Here is a 15012-nt window from a genome sequence, read left to right as displayed (position 1 = left end):
AGTGATCCAAATGTAGCACAATAACCCATAATTGGATACAATGTGATTAAAGAACTGCTCATTGGATCAGATGGGGGCACCACCAAGGTGGATAGCAGTAGAAACAGTGAGACACGCCTTCTCCTTGGATGCCAGAACAGCAGAAGCGTTCATCCAGCTCATACAGGTGAGGCCCTCCGAGGGCGATGGGTGGCAAGTGCGGACAGGTCGATTACCGATCAGCATCCCACCAGGTCAGATGTTCACCATTCAATGTGTTGCACATTCTGGGAACCTGGAAGAAAAACGAACAATGCTATTTGCCCCAGCTGAGGGGCTGCAAGAGATGGAAAGGGATAGAAGTTGGAGAAGTACTGGTGATCGTTCACCCAGGCAACAGTCAAAAGACAGCCATCCCTGTTGTGAACACTACAAAACACAACATCACAGTGGTCAAATGCTCCATGATAGGACACCTGCAACCAGTGAAAACCGTTACAGTGAAAATGACTGTAAGAGATTGAATTTATTTTTTAAATGGAATGAATTGATGAGGAAATTGGAAAAAAGCCTTTCAAACAGGAAGAAAAACAGCGTGTTGTAATAAACCATTGAATAAAATACTGCAGGGGAAAGTTTAAACATATTTAAACTAAACCGTGAAAAACAATCTGGGAAAAGTCCCTGAAGTAAGGGCGTGGATCAGAGAAAGGAGAAAGGGTTCAATGAGATGAAGGAAATGAGAATTGTAAGGGCAAGTTTCAGCTGGAGATGGAAGGAAGAGGTGGGAGAAAAGGAGATAAAGGGGGCGGGGTGGGACAGCAAGTACAAGTGCCCGCAAGGATAGAAGGGGAAAAATTTTTTTTGTATTTAAAACGTTAGACAAGGGTAGATGTTCAGGGAAGTTAAGGGGAGAAGAGAAAATCTAAGAAATAAGCAATACAGCGAAGGAAAGAACTTAAATTCACAAAACACCGATGGGGGGAGGGAAGCCTAGAGAGACCCAGGCCGCACACGCGGTGCTAACAGTAAACAATTAAATATACAAAAGTTTGCACGAATTGCAAACAAACACCAACTAGAAACACACAGTAACACACAGTAACACATGCCCAATAAAACAAGCATTCTGAGTATTGCGCTGCAATACATGTCCCCTACCAAAGTTCAAAGTGCCATAACTTTGTCAAAAATGATCGAACATGCAAATTTATGCACGGTTGATGCTGGTTTTCAAACTTGATCTGAGGTATGCTGAGACACATGTGTGTCACGCCTCGCCTCGTTGATAAGCCCCGAAGGTCGCTCCGTGGAGCGGCCTGCACGTATTGCACTGTGTGAATTATATAAATTATTACCAACTCACGGTCTGAGGTACTAGCGATTCAAGAGATATCCATTTTCTTAATATTTTCGTTTAATTAACGATATCTGCCAAACCACGTGCCCTATCACAAATTCCAAAAGGACATTTTAGTGGACTGACATGCTGAACAGATTTGTGAAGTTTCCCCTCGATTGGATCAAAAATGAGGGAGGGACTCGGTTTTAAAGGTTCATGCGTAAAAACGTCATAACTCTGAAACCATCAGTAATTTATTATATTTTCCGGTTCACGATCAATGATCGATGTGTTTATATATGTTGCTCGGCTTGGCTTCGCCCCTCCGGAAAGCGCGTGCTGTGTCGCGCTGTTGACGTTCGCGAGACGAGGCTGAGGACGCGCAGTGCGGCTTGAGGAGAACTCGAGAATGAACAAGAGATATCCATTTTTAAAAATATTTTCGTTTAACGAACGATATCTGCCAAACCACGTGCCCTATCGCAAATTCCAAAAGGACATTTTAGTGCTGAACAGAACTGTGAAGTTTCCCCTCGATTGGATAAAAAATGAGGGAGGAGCTCGGTTTTAAATGTTCATGCTTAAAAACGTCATAACTCTGAAACCATGTGACGCATGACGTCATGCTCGTTGACCTTTTTGTTCGTCGTGGGTATGCGATTCTGCCTGCAAAGTTTGGCCTCGATCTGTTCAGCCGTTGCAGAGAAAAAGGGGTTTTCGTGTTTTCACGAAAAACAATATGGCGACCGAACCACGTGACCTGTGACGTCATAATTACGATTAAAATATTCTACAGACCGAGTCCATGATATGGTGAAATTTTTTATCTCAATCGGTCCTATTATTGCAGAGAAATTGGTTTTTAAAGGAAATTAAAACTTAAAATGGCACTGAGCTAAGGATCATCAGAATGATCAGAATTACCAAAGTTCAAAGTGCCATAACTTTGTGAAAAATGATCGAAACGTCATGAAGTTCGAACTTGACCTGTAACTTATCATGAGGAAACCATGTGCCAACCTTGAAATCATTATCATTGAGCGTTCAGAAAAAAGTCCGGAAAACTGTTCTTTGCGTGACGGACTGACGGACTGACAGACGGAGGGACGGCGTGCAAACCTATAGTCCCCTCTGGTGTACACCGGTAGGGGACTAATAACAAGTGGAAATTTGACGAAGACACAAATGAAAAATACTTTGCTGCCGTACAGAGGTCGAAGTCGCTTCCTTGCTCGAGGGACCGGAAACGGAAGTCAAATGGACTCCTTTCTGTGGGAGTGAGAGTTCTTGATCCAAAAGCGATGACCCACAGTTTCCCCTCCTGACGTTGGTACAACACTGCTCCCAAGCCGTCCTGTAATGCGTCACAGTGCAACACAAATGACTGATCAAACCGAGGGTAACCTAAGACAGGTGGGCTGGTGAGGTGGCTGATTTATCTGTTCCACTGCCTGTTGATGCTCTTCACTCCAGACAATAGGACATTTACTGGGCAACTGGCCTGTTTTTCTGTCGTCTTTATTTTCCTTTCCCCCTCCCCCTTTCCTTTCTGTCTTTGACTGTAACTTTAGGTCAGGGGCTGCCAGTACATCATACAATGGCTTTGCGATGCGTGAAAAGTTCTGTATGTAAGACCTGTCATAGGAGAAGAAACCCAGGACCTTCCTCAGCTCCCCAACCGTGGCTGGCTTTCGGTTTTTCAATGACTGAACTGGTGCAGTTTCTGCCGGGTCCATGGTATAGCCCTCCTCGGACACCATCTTCCCCAGGAATCTCATTCTCTGCCTGAACATATTACATTTCTTTGGGGAGAGCTTCACCCCATGCTGTTGGTATCGCTGGAGTACGGTTTGATTGTGGTGGACATGGTCCTCAAAGGTTTTACTGTGGACTAAATTATCATCTAAGCATGGTAGGCAGATGTCGTCCCGAAGACCTCTTAGACACTCCTCCATGTTACGCTGGAACTCAGCCGGAGCAGAACTCAGGCCGAAGGGAATGCGAACCCACTCATATAGGTCCCAAGGGGTGATGAAGGCAGTGAGGCATACTTTCTTCATCCACGCTCCCTTGGTGGTATGCCTTCCCCTGGTCCAGTACAGAGAACCATGAACTTCCGCTCAGACAGTCTCACGTATCTTGAATCCGTGGAATTTGATGGCGATCTGGAATGGACTTACAATTGAGTTCCCTATAATCACAGCAGAGACGCAGGGTCCTATCCTTCTTCCATACACAAACAATGGGCGAGGAGTAGTGAAACCTTGATGGTTTTATCCACCCGCAATTCAACATATCCTGCAGGTACTCCGTCACCTCCTTGTGAAGTGGTTTTGGGACTGAGAGGTACGTCCGCTGGACTGGTGTTGCATCTTTGAGGGTGATGTGCATTTTCAGTGATGGAATGAAACCAACATCTTCCTTATTTCTTGAAAAAGCACAGCACTCCTCTTGCAGCATCTTCTTCACCGTCACCTCTTGCTCGGTGGTTAGACCATCAAGGCTGACTGGTGGATCCCATGCCACTTCTCCACTGAACTGTTGGCCATTTTCTGCATTGGGTAGCACACCGGACATGTCCTCACCATTTATATGAGGTGTCATGGTTGGTGTCGGCGAGCTTGCCGTCATTTCAAATGGCCTCACAGCTGCTGGGTAGCTGGTTGCAGGCCACTCCCCTCTAAATCTCCCGACTCGCCCCTCCCCTTCAAAACTCCCTCCTCCCGCCTCCCCTTCAGAAATACACCCTACCCTACCCTTCAAATCTCCCCCCCCTTCTATTTTTCTCCACTTTTCCCCCCTCCCCCCTCCTCCTGAAAGCTGCCGCCTCCCCACTTCCTTTCCCTTCCAACTCTCACCTCCATCTCCTCCAACCTTCTTCCTCGCTTTCCCTCCGCCCCCCTCCCCCCCCATCAAACAACACCTCACTGTGCCAATCACCATCAAACCTTTCGTCCTCCTCATCCTTCCCTTTCTCCTAGCTATTCTGAAATCTCTGACACACTATCAACAGGTCTCCCTACCCCCCATCTCCCCCCTCATCTTACTCTACCCCTCCCCTCCCCTGTCCTGTACCTGATGCTCCCCTCCCTCTTTCTTAACGGTATGGACCTCAAACACCCGGGGCCTTCGCTCAAACTTGATTGATCTCTCCATACATCAAAATGGAGAAAATTGTCATGGGGACCGCAAGGCTAACCCCCGCTCTAGCAGGGAAAATGGCCTTAAAATGCATGTTGTTGTTGTTGTTGTTGTTGTTGTATACAGGTTGCTTCTGACAAACCATACGTAATCTGCTTAACAGAAACTTTCTTCCTTCAACATGTCTCTGATTCCTTAATATCTCTTCCTGGTTACTCCCTCCCGGTATGATACACCTGAGCCTCGGCCTGGAGGCGGGGTTGCTATCTTTATCAAAAACTCTCTTCCTCACTCTCCTTGCACTGCCCTCTCTCCACCCCACCCCCAGGAGTACCTCTGGCTACGGCTTCCTGTCCACTCCCACCTTTCATTCATATGTGTTCTGGACCGTCCTCCAAACAGTGATGACTCCATTTGCATCTCCCTGTCGGACAACATGGACCAACTTCTATCCACTCATCCCAACTTTCTCTTCCTCATATGTGGTGACTTCAACAGTCATCATGCCAGCTGGCTGGGTGTGGGTTCCTCTCACACCAGCCATGGCACCTCAGCAAAGGACTTCTGCGACTCACTGGGACTGACACAATCTGTAAATTTCCCGACCTGGATCTCAGTCAATGGAGTGTCTTCTCTTATATATACTCAGAGGCAAAAGTTATTGTGACATGGAATTTTTTCATTGGTAATCTTGTGAATGAAATTTTGGATTTGAACCAGAGAAAGAGTGTGTTAAAATGGTCGAAGAAACGCAACCAAGCAGTTGTTGTTCGAATTGCACGAAATTTGCAAAAAGCATGACATATTCGAGAAAAATGGCCAGCAATGTTCACTTTAAAAGACCAGACAACCAGACGCTTATCATTTCCACTCAATGCAGTCTTAAGAAGTGCAGAAGTCAGAAAAACACCTCCATTCATCGTTCTGGAACAAGTTCGACATGCCACGCCTCGGGGAAAATGGTTCTTAATCAGAACAACGTTAATGTTTTACCCTGGATCCTGGACCCTGGATGTTACCCTGCAAGATCCCCTGATTTGTCACCCATTGAACACGTCTGGGATGAAATGGAGCGACGTTTACGACGTCATCCGAATCCTCCAACAACGCTGCAGGAACTCCGCCAAATCCTTCCTCAGATATGGAATGATCTTCCCCAGGACTTTCATCGACGTGTTGTGGCCTCAATGAGGCGAGGTGCCAGGCCTGCATCAATGCACAAGGTGGACACACTCACTACAGACCGTGTGAACTTGCTTGTGAACCCCCTCTTGTGTTGTGGCGCATTTGCATATGCCAGGTGCGCTGTTCTTATGGACTGTTGATCGTTACCACACCTTGAAACATTTGTCTTTCCATGTAATAACATTTCATTCGCGGCAGTAAAAGTTTAACACTGATTCTGTTTGTTGTTTGTGTGTCACAATAACTTTTGCCTTTGAGTATACTTGGTTATGACTAACTTCCCTGCAAATGTCTGCTGCTCTTTCATCTGTCTGTTTCATCTGTTTCATAACCCATCTGTTTCATCTGATCTTCTGATCATTTCCTTGTTAAAGTGGACATCTCTCTGGCCATTCTCAGAGAGCCTCCTCAGTGCCGACGAGTCTGGCATTTCACTCAGGCTGACTGGCACTTCAAGCAGCCATCAATCATCTGGACTGGTCTCCCATCTCTACTGTCTCTGGCATCAACTCTTCCTGGGAATTCTTCCAAAGTAAACTGCTCTCTCTCATGCACAGATTTATCCCTTCTCATCTTCAGTTGTCGTACCCTTCCTCCCGTCCATGTTACACTGAAGCTTGTGGTGAGGCAGTTGCCATGAAGCAACTTGCCTTCACCTCATGGAAGGCTAATCCAACTGAAGGTAATCTCAGTTCCTTTCACAAAGCTCAGAACAAGTGTGTGTCTACCCTCAGGAGAGCCAGGAAACAATATCTCTCTGCTCTCAAAACTGAACTCTCAAACCTGTCTCCCTCCCCTAAATCCTGGTGGCATCTGGTCAAATCTGTTTCTGGTGTTTGTTTCCCTTACCTCAAATGGCTATACAGATGACTCCGCACGTGAAAAAGCTGAATGCCTCAACTCTGTGTTTGCCTCAAAATCTTGTGTTCCAAACCCGTCTCTCTCTGTACCCACCGTACCCAGTCTTACCCAGGTGCTCCTGGACTCTGTGTCCTTCTCTCCTGACAATGTGGAGAAGTTTCTGTCAATCCTCGACTCTGATTCTGCAACTGGACCAGATGGCATCAGCCCACGGGTCCTAAAATCCTGCTCTGCCGCTCGATCTCACCCTCTCTCTGTTCTCTTCACCCTCTCTTTTGCTCAAGGTCATCTGCCATCTGCTTGGAAATAAGCCAACATTACCGCTTCAAACAAAAAATGTGCGAAAACAGATCCTTGCAACTACAGACCAATCAGCCTGCTCCCAATAATCAGCAAGGTCATGGAATCAATCATCGCTTCTGACATCAAATCCTTCCTCTTCTCCAATGGCTTGATCTCGGATCATCAATTTGGATTCAGACCAGGTCATTCTACTCTGGACATGCTACTTCTGCAGTCTCAACAATGGACGGAGGTCCTTAATGCCAAACAGGAAATCAGAGCTGTCTCCCTTGACATATCACGTGCCTTCAATACGGTCTGGCACCCCACTCTGCTCACCAAACTCCCCTCTTATGGTATCCATGGAAATCTCCACACATGGCTTGCGGACTTCCTCTCTGGTCGAAGTAAATGTGTGGCCCTGAATGGTTTTCTCTCATCTCCCCTTCCCAGTTCAGGCTGGAGTTCCCCAAGGCAGTGTTCTGGGACCTGTGATTTTTCTGGTCTTCATTAATGATCTCTCCGACTCTCTGGAAAATCCTCTCTATCTCTTTGCTGATGACTCCACTCTCTGCCGCTCCATATCCCATCCCTCAGATCGGAAGTCTGCAGCCGCCTCATTCTCTGCAGACCTGGACAAAATCACAGACTGGTCAAACAAGTGGAACATGTCTTTAAATCCTGACAAATCGCACACCATGTCTCTCTGAAAAGACCGACTGGACAACCCTCCAATCTACTTTCTCAACAATCCTCTTCAAGAAGTTCTGTCACTCAAGCTTTTGGGTCTCACTATCTGCCATGATCTTTCCTGGGAAAACCACATTTCCAAGCTGGCCTCCAAAGCCAGTCGCCAACTGGGCACCCTCCACCGTGCAAAGTCCTTCCTTGGCACACCTGAGCTCCTCACCACATACAAGGCTTTCATCCGGGGCTCAATGGAATACTGTTCTCCCCTCTGGGCTGGTGCTCCTGCCTCACACGTAGCTCGGCTTCACGCTGTTGAAACCAAAGCTTTCAGAATCATTGGAATCTCTCGCGATGAAGCTAACTCCGAGGGCCTTTCACCCACTCACCGCAGGCAGGTTGGTGGTTTTTCTGTCTTATACCGACTCCTCTCCGGCCTTGTTCCCCCAGCTCTCTCTGTGCCCTGTCCCTCAAATATTCCTGTAGGTCGCACAAGGTCTGCCAGCAAACCTCTTAGGGTTAAACTGCCACAATCAAGACTCTCAATTCACCTTCACGCTTTCATTCCTCTTTTCTCCCGCCTCTGGAACAAACTCCCTCACCTCTTCAATCACACTCCTCCCTCCAGGTCTTAAAAACAGCTGTCCACCACAATCTCTTATCTTCCCCCATCAAAAACCTTGATCTTTTCTACCCCGTTTAATTCACCCCAGATCCACTTCTTTGAAATACCGACTTCTTTCATGAAAGACTTAGCAGTACCCATGTTTTTTTTTTTTTACCTCCCCCCCCCCCACCGCACCCCCTTTTCCATGCCTCCTACCCCCAAGCCCTCTCCCTCCCACAGATCTCCCGATGTCCCTGCTCTCCTTCTTGTTCTCCCGCTCCCTTTATCATGTTATGTTTTATGTGTCAGTTTGTCTTTTTGTGATCAATGTTAGCTGTCACATGAGCCTCGATCTTGTATACCAAAAAAAATAAAAAAGGAAGTACAACCTGCATTCAGGGAAGTTGGAGTTCCTGGCATTAAAATGGGAGATATGTGAGCGCTTCAGGGACTACTTATACCATGCGCCCTCCTTCACTGTCTACACAGACAACAACCCACACATAGGTACTCACAACAGCAAAGCTGAATGCTTGTGCTGAAGCAGCAAAGCAGCACAGCACAGCAGCAGCTGCAGGGCAGCTGCAGGGCAGGGCAGCAGCTGCAGGGCAGCAGCTGCATAAGCAAAGCAGCACAGCAGCAAAGCCCGGTGCTGAAGCTGACAGACCAGGGTGAGCGCCCATGCAATGCAACAGTGGAAAAGGAAAGCCCTGAGGTGAAGGCCTTGCTGAGGGAGTGGTCAAAGCTGCAGGTAAAGAGCAAAGGTTTCCTGTATCGCAAGACTGCAACAAGGACCCAACTCGTGTTGCCCCGCTGCTACCATCCACTTGTATACAAGGAACTGCACAAAGATATGGGACACCTGGGCTCGGAAAGAACGTTAGAACTCATCAGGGACCGATTTTACTGGCCAAGGATGCAGCGGGATGTGGAGAGATTTGTAACACAGGGATGCGAAAACCAAGCCGGGTCACGCGAGCACCCATGCTGAATATAAAGACCACATATCCCTTTGAATTACTGTCCATCGACTTCCTGCACCTTGAAACGTGTAAAGGAGGGTATGAGTACATTCTCGTGGTGATGGACCATTTCACATGATTTGCACAGGCGTATGCAACAACCAACAAGTCAGCAAGGACAGTTGCAGATAAGATATTCAGTGACTTTGTGCTGAAGTTTGGTTTTTCCACATGAATCCATCACGATATGGGACGAGAATTTGAAAATCAACTGATGGCCTAGTTGAAGCAACAAAGTGGGATTAAAGGCTCCCACACCACACCATACCACCCTCAAGGAAAAGGACAGGTAGAGAGGTTTAACAGGACATTGCTGGCAATGCTGAGGACTCTGACTGAAGAACAAAAAAAAATTGGAAGAGCTCATTAGCAAGTGTGGTGCATGCCAAAAAATGCACCCGCAATGAAACAACAAGGTGCTCGGCGTTCTTCCTGCTCTATGGGAGGTCTCCGAGACTTCTGATAGATCGACTATTTGGACTTGACATTGAGGGGAAAGAGGGCTCTTATGCTGACTATGTTGAGAAGTGGAGGAACAGGATGAGAGATGCATATGAAATCGCGAGCAAAACCGCATCCAAGCAGGCCACTCGGGGAAAACTGTCACATGACAAAAGAGAGCTGCAAACAGGTGGTCGTGTTTTGGTGAGGAATGTTGGTGAGAAGGGAGGCCCTGGGAAGATCCGATCCTACTGGGAGGACCAGGTTTACGTTATCGTCGGAAGAAGGACTCCAGATAGCCCAGTGTATGAGGTGAGACCTGAAAATGGGAGAGGCAGAGCCAGGACCCTCCACTGCAATCTCCTGTTGCCATATTACTCCCTCCCTGTGGCAGAACCTCAGCAGAGACTGCACAGAGAGGGAACAGCATAGAGTGAGCAAGGACTGTGGAGAAGGTGGACACGCTGTCAAGGTTCCATTGTGGAAGGGGTGAGCCAGTTGGTGAGTCAGAAGACGAAATCTTTGAGGACCAAGCCCAATGGGGCACAGTTGAGGGACTGGATATCTCGGATCTCAACCCTGACACCATAGCATTTCAACCACAGAGGAGGGTACAACGACAACCAAATCCATCTCCATCTCCAGTAGTTATGCAGAAATAACTACTGGAAGACTGTGGCCTCAGTGAAGAGGCCGAGGGGCCACAGGAGCCCCTGGAATCGGAGGAAGAAGTCGTGCAAGAAGACACCCCCAATGGCAACTATTCCCGACCAAAGAGATGGATTAAACCTCCACAAACATTGACCTATGAGTCCCTGGGAAAACCATCTTTGGTAAGAAGGATAGTAAGCACCCAGGAATCCAGGATTCACCTGGTTGATGGAGACAACTTTAACTGCCCCCCAACAAAGACTCTTGCATACTGCATCTGCAGAGATTGCTCCATAGGAGCAGGAATGCTTTCACTCTTTGAAGAGAAGTGCTCTGGTATGCAAGAGCTGTTCAGTCACAAAAGGAAGACCGGAGATTATTTGGTGCTCAAAAGGGAACAAGATTTGTTTACTACCTCATCACAAAGGAGAGTGCTGACCAGAGATCAATGCGCACCAGCTTGAAGGAAAGCTTGGAGGCAATGAGAAACCACTGCATTGCTCATGGAATAACCAAGGTCTCCATGCCAAAGAATGGTCTCCATGCCTTCCATCTCTTACAGTTCCTCTTTCATACATTCCCTAAACTCCCCTGCACTCAACCCCCCCCCCCCCCTCCAGCATCCTGAATCGTATCTTTGACTAGAAGGTCACAAGAAACTCATTTTGCAATAAATGTTCGTTTCCCATTAATCGTACACTTTCTGAAATCCAATCTCACCCCTCCCCTCCAAATCTTCCCCATGACCCATCCCTTTCAAATATCCCCCCTTGCCCCTCCCCTCCAAATCTTCCCCATGACCCATCCCTTTCAAATATCCCCCCTTGCTCCTCCCCTCCAAATCTTCCCCATCACCCATCCCTTTTGAATCTCCCCCCTTGCCCCTCCCCTCCAAATCTTCCCCATCACCCATCCCTTTCAAATCTCCCCCCTTGCCCTTCCCTCCTAAACTCCCCCTGTACCCCTCCCCTCCTAAACTCCCCCCTCACCCCTCCCCTCCAAATCTTCCCCATCTTCCATCCCTTTCAAATCCCCCCCTTGCCCCTTCCTTCCAAAACTCCCCCCTAACCCCTCCCCTCATAAACTCCCCCCTCGCCCCTCCGCTTCAAATAACACCTCACTGTGCCTCACCCAATCACCATCACAGATTTTGTCCGCCCCATCCTTCCCTTTCTCCTAGCTATTCTGAAATCTCTGACACTTCAACAGCTCTCCCTAACAACAGCTCTCCCTTTTTAATGCAAGCTCGAGGCGCGTGAAAGAGCTAACATTCATCACACAAAAAGTCAAACCGACACACAAAACGCAAAACAAGGGGAGCAGCAGACAAGATGGGGAGAGAGGGGGAAAGACACAAACACAACAACCGAGAGCAGGGACATAGAGAGAACCACGGGAGGGAGAGGGCTTGGGGGGAGGTGGGAGAGGTATAAAACATATGGACACTGCAAGAACTTCCAGGAAAGAAGTTGAATTTAAAAAAAAGTGGATCTGGGGTGAATTAGTGGGGGCAGAAAAGATCAAGGTTTTGGATGGGGGAAGATAAGAGATGGTGGTGAACAGCTGTTTTAAAGACCTGGAGGGAGGGGTGGGATTGAAGGGAGTGAAGGGAGTTCCAGAGGCGGGAGAAAAGGGGAAGGAAAGAGTGAAGGTGAGCAGAGAGCCTAGATTTTGGCAATTTAACCATAAGAGGGTTGCTGGCAGATCTTGTGCGACCTATGGGAATATTTGGGGGACAGAGCACAGAGAGAGCTGGGGGAGCAAGGCGGAGAGGAGTCGGTAGAAGACAGAAAGAGCACCACCCTGCCTGCGATGAGTGAGCGAAAGGCCCTCAGACTTAGCTTCATCGCAGGAGATTCCAATGATTCTGAAAGCTTTGGTTTCAACAGCGTGAAGCCGAGCTAGGTGTGAGGCAGGAGCACTGGCCCAGAGGGGGAACAGTATTCCATTGAGCTGCAGATGAAAGCCTTGTATATGATGAGGAGCTCAGGTGTGCCAAAGAAGGACTTCGCACGACGGAGGATGCCCAGTCGGCGACTGGCAGAAGAAGAACGCAGAAGGCAGCCTGAATAATTACAAAAAGTGGAGATGCAACCGCTGACCACCGGGTGTTAACAACACCGTCGCTCTTACAGCACCTCGGGTTGCCGTGAACCGTGTATCGGAAGGCACCAAGCCTGCATCTCCTGTTATACAGCCACATGAAAAAGTAAGTACACCCCATGTAAAGTTTTGACTTTTTCAACATATTTCAACATGCAGCTATTTGATCTTCATTTCAACAATATTGATAGATAAAGGTGATATAATGTAACATATATCATGAAACATTTACATTTAGTAGTCCATTGTATAATTTAAATAAACATAAATGCAAATTTCGCATGTGGAAAAAGTAAGTACACCCTTGGCTCCAATAGGTGGTATTGCCCCCTTTGGCAGAAACAACCGCAAGTAGGCGTTTCTTATAACTGTCTACCAGTCTCTGACATCGACTGGGAGAAATTTTTGCCCACTCCTCCATGCAGAATTCTTTCAGCTGTGCGATGTTTGAGGGGTTTCTTGCATGCACAACAACAACAACATGCATTTTAAGGCCATTTTCCCTGATAGACGGGGGTTAGCATTGCGGTCCCCATGACAATCTTTTCCATTTTGCCCTATTTTCTGCATCTCTCCTTGTTAACCCCTGTAGGGGAAATGGTGTGGGAGACTCAAGACTCCAATATGACCGAAACAGCTTTATAAAGTAAGGATTTATTATCATTTGGTAAGTCACTTGTTTCAATTCAATAAAGACTACAATAGCTAAACGGATTGTTAATTCAAGTCGTTGGTTCTTCTTTTTTCGGCCGGTCCTCTCTCAGCGCTGTTCATAGGGTTCCATTCCGTTCCGTAGGTCAGAGCTTCTGGTCACAAGTTCTCAAGTCTCATCGTTTGCTCTGGTTTTTATGGGCCTTGCTGCGCTAATCCTTTCTCCGCTAATGCCCCGAGGTCATGCATGCACCGAGTCCTGGCATCAGCTCGCTCCCCTCCTGCTGCGAGTTCCGTTTACCAAACGATAGGGGGGTGCTCCAGCCTGGGGCTGTGACCAGGTGGACAAGAGATTACCATGTTCGTGCACATTCTTGGCATCCATTTACGAAATCGTTACCAGTCTTTAATCAATGAGTTACCAGTGCCAATCAATAAGTTACACTGAGTTACACTTCCACACCCCCTTGCCCGCATTTCTTCTTCCACCATCTTTAGCCAAGTCTTTCTCGGTCTTCCCCGTCTTCTACTTCCTTCTACATTCATTTCCATCACTCTTCTCAACCAGTCACTTTCATCCTTCCTCAACACATGACCAAACCATGTCAACCTGTTCCTCTTCACAGCATCAATCACAGGCTCTATTCCCATCATCTTTTGCAATTCATCATTTGTCTTCCTCTCTCTCAACGATACTCTGCACATCCATCAATCCATTCGCATTTCCACCCTTTCCAGCCTTTGTTGCTGCTCTACATTCATTACCCATGTCTCGCTCCCATAAATCATAACACTTCTCACACATGCAGCATACACCTTTCCCTTCAGCTTCAACGACGCTCCCCTCCTCATCAGCATGCCAATCAGTTCCCTAAACTTCTTCCATGCACATCTCACTTGAGCAACCGTTGCCGAGTCTGATCCATCTTCTCCATTCAGCATGTCTCAGGGATAGCAAAATGTTTTCACACCTTCCAGCTTCACGCCGTCTCCAAGATCCAACTCAACATTTCCTCCATCTGCAGCTCCCTCTGTGCACACCTTACATTTGAATGTTGCTGCCACACTGGTTAATGACCCTCTCAGACCACTACATTTTTGATGAACCCACTCAGCGCACATTGTACATTGAATTGAGTTCATTCCGACACCCTTCCTGCACACAGTACAGGGCCACTTCCCAGTTCTTTCCACCTCACCACATGCTTTACCACTTGCCATCACCTTCGTCTTTCCGATATTCACCTTCAGACCTTTTGTCTCCATACATTCCTTCCACTTGTTCATCTTTTCCTTCAGTCCATCCATACTTTCCGCAATCAACACCAGATCATCTGCATACAACAACTCCCACGGTAAACCCTCCTTTACGTTCTGAGCCAGCACCTCCATCACAGCTACAAATAGTAGTGGACTTAGTACTGACCCCTGATGCACTCCCACCTTCACCTCAAACTCACCACTGTTCCCGTCCTTCATCCTTACAGCTGTGCGCGCTCTTTTGTACATTGCCATCACTGCTCTGATCAACCATTCCTCCACTCCTAACTTCCTCATTGCCCATGTCAATACTTTGTGTGGAACCCTATCGAATGCTTTCTCCAGATCAACAAACCCAAGAAACAACTTCTTCCTCTTCTCCATGTACTTCTCCTGCAACTGCCTCAAAATGAAAAGCACGTCTGTCATTCCTCTTCCTGGCATAAATCCAAACTGCATTTCGTCGATCTTCACTTTCTTCCTTATCCTCCTCTCCAACACCCTTTCCAATACCTTCATGCTCCAATAACTTTATCGCTCGGTACGAGCCACACTCCAGAGGGTCACCTTTCCCCTTGTATAGAGGGACGAGGGTACTCAGTTCCCAAGCCACTGGAATGTGGCCTTCTTTCACCACCAGATTACAGATCTCTGTCATTCTCTTCACACCCCAACTTCCTGCTGCCTTCACCATATCTCCCACAACTCCCTTCGGCCCTCCCGCTTTTCTACTCTTCATTGCTTTTATCGCTTCCTCAATTTCCTTCTCAGTTATCTTCTCTGCTGGTCCTAAAACTGGG

Source organism: Myxine glutinosa, unplaced genomic scaffold, assembly GCF_964187855.1.
Source record: "Myxine glutinosa unplaced genomic scaffold, kmMyxGlut1.1 SCAFFOLD_179, whole genome shotgun sequence".
NCBI classification, from domain to species: Eukaryota; Metazoa; Chordata; class Myxini; order Myxiniformes; family Myxinidae; genus Myxine; species Myxine glutinosa.
The sequence above is the reverse complement of the archived record's forward strand: the minus strand, read 5'-3'. Positions refer to the sequence as shown.